Raw genomic sequence first — 4,879 nt, 5'->3', positions numbered from 1 at the left:
TGTGCCCAGGGGCCCCTGTACCTGGGTATGGACCTCATTGCAAAGAATCCTTATATCGAAGGATGGACCCCACACCGAAGTTTTCCCCACCTCAAACTTGTGCTGCCCTGATAGACCCAAGGGAGCCCTACAAACTGACATCTTGAACCTGGACTGCTGAGTTTTCTTTCCCAGGGAAAATGGAAAAAGGTTCTTACGAGCGGCCGCTGGCCTTGGGCAGGGAACTCACTACAAGAAATCCATATATCGAAGGATGGACCCCACACCGAAGTTTTCCCCACCGCAATCTTGTGCTGCCCTGATAGACCCAAGGGAGCCCTACAAACTGACATCAGGAACCTGGACTGCTGAGTTTTCTTTCCCAGGGAAAATGGAAAAAGTTTGTGCCCAGGGTTCCCTAGCCCTGGACAGGGACATCACTACCAAAAATCCTTATATCGAAGGATGGACCCCACACCGAAGTTGTCCCCACCTCAAACTTGTGCTGCCCTGATACACCCAAGGGAACCCTACAAACTGACATCAGGAACCTGGACTGCTGAGTATTCTTTCCCAGGGAAAATGGAAAAAGGATGTGCCCAGGGGCCCCTGGCCCTGACTGCAAAGAATCCTTATATCGAAGGATGGACCCCACACCGAAGTTGTCCCCACCTCAAACTTGTGCTGCCCTGATAGACCCAAGGGAGCTCTACAAACTGACATGAGGAACCTGGACTGCTGAGTTTTCTTTCCCAGGGAAAATGGAAAAAGGATGTGCCCAGGGGCCTCTGGCCCTGACTGCAAAAAATCCTTATATCGAAGGATGGACCCCACATCAAAGTTGTCCCCACCTCAAACTTGTGCTGCCCTGATAGACCCAAGGGAGCTCTACAAACTGACATGAGGAACCTGGACTGCTGAGTTTTCTTTCCCACGGAAAATGGCCAAAGGATGTGCCCAGGGGCTTGTGGCCCTGGGCTGGGGCCTCACTGCAAAAAATCCATATATCGAAGGATGGAGCCCACACCGAAGTTGTCCCCACCTCAAACTTGTGCCGCCCTGATAGACCCAAGGGAGCCCTACAAACTGACATCAGGAACCTGGACTGCTGAGTTTTCTTTCCCAGGGAAAATGGCCAAAGGATGTGCCCAGGGGCCCCTGGCCCTGACTGCAAAAAATCCTTATATCGAAGGATGGACCCCACACCGAAGTTGTCCCCACCTCAAACTTGTGCTGCCCTGATAGACCCAAGGGAGCCCTACAAACTGACATCAGGAACCTGGACTGCTGAGTTTTCTTTCCCAGGGAAAATGGAAAAAGGATGTGCCCAGGGGCCCCTGGCCCTGACTGCAAAGAATCCTTATATCGAAGGATGGAGCCCACACCGAAGTTGTCCCCACCTCAAACTTGTGCTGCCCTGATAGACCCAAGGGAGCCCTACAAACTGACATCAGGAACCTGGACTGCTGAGTTTTCTTTCCCAGGGAAAATGGAAAAAGGATGTGCCCAGGGCCCCCTGGCCCTGACTGCAAAAAATCCTTATATCGAAGGATGGAGCCCACACCGAAGTTGTCCCCACCTCAAACTTGTGCCGCCCTGATAGACCCAAGGGAGCCCTACAAACTGACATCAGGAACCTGGACTGCTGAGTTTTCTTTCCCAGGGAAAATGGAAAAATGATATGGCCAGGAGCCCCTGACCCTGACTGCAAAAAATCCTTATATCGAAGGATGGACCCCACACCAAAGTTGTCCCCACCTCAAACTTGTGCTGCCCTGATAGACCCAAGGGAGCCCTACAAACTGACATCAGGAACCTGGACTGCTGAGTTTTCTTTCCCAGGGAAAATGGAAAAAGGATGTGCCCAGGGGCCCCTGGCCCTGACTGCAAAAAATCCTTATATCGAAGGATGGACCCCACACCGAAGTTGTCCCCACCTCAAACTTGTGCTGCCCTGATAGACCCAAGGGAGCCCTACAAACTGACATCAGGAACCTGGACTGCTGAGTTTTCTTTCCCAGGGAAAATGGAAAAAGGATGTGCCCAGGGGCCCCTGTACCTGGGTATGGACCTCATTGCAAAGAATCCTTATATCGAAGGATGGACCCCACACCGAAGTTTTCCCCACCTCAAACTTGTGCTGCCCTGATAGACCCAAGGGAGCCCTACAAACTGACATCTTGAACCTGGACTGCTGAGTTTTCTTTCCCAGGGAAAATGGAAAAAGGTTCTTACGAGCGGCCGCTGGCCTTGGGCAGGGAACTCACTACAAGAAATCCATATATCGAAGGATGGACCCCACACCGAAGTTTTCCCCACCGCAATCTTGTGCTGCCCTGATAGACCCAAGGGAGCCCTACAAACTGACATCAGGAACCTGGACTGCTGAGTTTTCTTTCCCAGGGAAAATGGAAAAAGTTTGTGCCCAGGGTTCCCTAGCCCTGGACAGGGACATCACTACCAAAAATCCTTATATCGAAGGATGGACCCCACACCGAAGTTGTCCCCACCTCAAACTTGTGCTGCCCTGATACACCCAAGGGAACCCTACAAACTGACATCAGGAACCTGGACTGCTGAGTTTTCTTTCCCAGGGAAAATGGAAAAAGGATGTGCCCAGGGGCCCCTGGCCCTGACTGCAAAGAATCCTTATATCGAAGGATGGACCCCACACCGAAGTTGTCCCCACCTCAAACTTGTGCTGCCCTGATAGACCCAAGGGAGCTCTACAAACTGACATGAGGAACCTGGACTGCTGAGTTTTCTTTCCCAGGGAAAATGGAAAAAGGATGTGCCCAGGGGCCTCTGGCCCTGACTGCAAAAAATCCTTATATCGAAGGATGGACCCCACATCAAAGTTGTCCCCACCTCAAACTTGTGCTGCCCTGATAGACCCAAGGGAGCTCTACAAACTGACATGAGGAACCTGGACTGCTGAGTTTTCTTTCCCACGGAAAATGGCCAAAGGATGTGCCCAGGGGCTTGTGGCCCTGGGCTGGGGCCTCACTGCAAAAAATCCATATATCGAAGGATGGAGCCCACACCGAAGTTGTCCCCACCTCAAACTTGTGCCGCCCTGATAGACCCAAGGGAGCCCTACAAACTGACATCAGGAACCTGGACTGCTGAGTTTTCTTTCCCAGGGAAAATGGCCAAAGGATGTGCCCAGGGGCCCCTGGCCCTGACTGCAAAAAATCCTTATATCGAAGGATGGACCCCACACCGAAGTTGTCCCCACCTCAAACTTGTGCTGCCCTGATAGACCCAAGGGAGCCCTACAAACTGACATCAGGAACCTGGACTGCTGAGTTTTCTTTCCCAGGGAAAATGGAAAAAGGATGTGCCCAGGGGCCCCTGGCCCTGACTGCAAAGAATCCTTATATCGAAGGATGGACCCCACACCGAAGTTGTCCCCACCTCAAACTTGTGCTGCCCTGATAGACCCAAGGGAGCCCTACAAACTGACATCAGGAACCTGGACTGCAGAGTTTTCTTTCCCAGGGAAAATGGAAAAAGGATGTGCCCAGGGGCCCCTGGCCCTGACTGCAAAAAATCCTTATATCGAAGGATGGAGCCCACACCGAAGTTGTCCCCACCTCAAACTTGTGCCGCCCTGATAGACCCAAGGGAGCCCTACAAACTGACATCAGGAACCTGGACTGCTGAGTTTTCTTTCCCAGGGAAAATGGAAAAATGATATGGCCAGGACCCCCTGACCCTGACTGCAAAAAATCCTTATATCGAAGGATGGACCCCACACCAAAGTTGTCCCCACCTCAAACTTGTGCTGCCCTGATAGACCCAAGGGAGCCCTACAAACTGACATCAGGAACCTGGACTGCTGAGTTTTCTTTCCCAGGGAAAATGGAAAAAGGATGTGCCCAGGGGCCCCTGGCCCTGACTGCAAAAAATCCTTATATCGAAGGATGGACCCCACACCGAAGTTGTCCCCACCTCAAACTTGTGCTGCCCTGATAGACCCAAGGGAGCCCTACAAACTGACATCAGGAACCTGGACTGCTGAGTTTTCTTTCCCAGGGAAAATGGAAAAAGGATGTGCCCAGGGGCCCCTGTACCTGGGTATGGACCTCATTGCAAAGAATCCTTATATCGAAGGATGGACCCCACACCGAAGTTTTCCCCACCTCAAACTTGTGCTGCCCTGATAGACCCAAGGGAGCCCTACAAACTGACATCTTGAACCTGGACTGCTGAGTTTTCTTTCCCAGGGAAAATGGAAAAAGGTTCTTACGAGCGGCCGCTGGCCTTGGGCAGGGAACTCACTACAAGAAATCCATATATCGAAGGATGGACCCCACACCGAAGTTTTCCCCACCGCAATCTTGTGCTGCCCTGATAGACCCAAGGGAGCCCTACAAACTGACATCAGGAACCTGGACTGCTGAGTTTTCTTTCCCAGGGAAAATGGAAAAAGTTTGTGCCCAGGGTTCCCTAGCCCTGGACAGGGACATCACTACCAAAAATCCTTATATCGAAGGATGGACCCCACACCGAAGTTGTCCCCACCTCAAACTTGTGCTGCCCTGATACACCCAAGGGAACCCTACAAACTGACATCAGGAACCTGGACTGCTGAGTTTTCTTTCCCAGGGAAAATGGAAAAAGGATGTGCCCAGGGGCCCCTGGCCCTGACTGCAAAGAATCCTTATATCGAAGGATGGACCCCACACCGAAGTTGTCCCCACCTCAAACTTGTGCTGCCCTGATAGACCCAAGGGAGCTCTACAAACTGACATGAGGAACCTGGACTGCTGAGTTTTCTTTCCCAGGGAAAATGGAAAAAGGATGTGCCCAGGGGCCCCTGGCCCTGACTGCAAAGAATCCTTATATCGAAGGATGGACCCCACACCGAAGTTGTCCCCACCTCAAACTTGTGCCG

Source organism: Lonchura striata, chromosome 33, assembly GCF_046129695.1.
Source record: "Lonchura striata isolate bLonStr1 chromosome 33, bLonStr1.mat, whole genome shotgun sequence".
NCBI classification, from domain to species: domain Eukaryota; kingdom Metazoa; phylum Chordata; class Aves; order Passeriformes; family Estrildidae; genus Lonchura; species Lonchura striata.
This window is presented reverse-complemented; position numbering follows the sequence as displayed.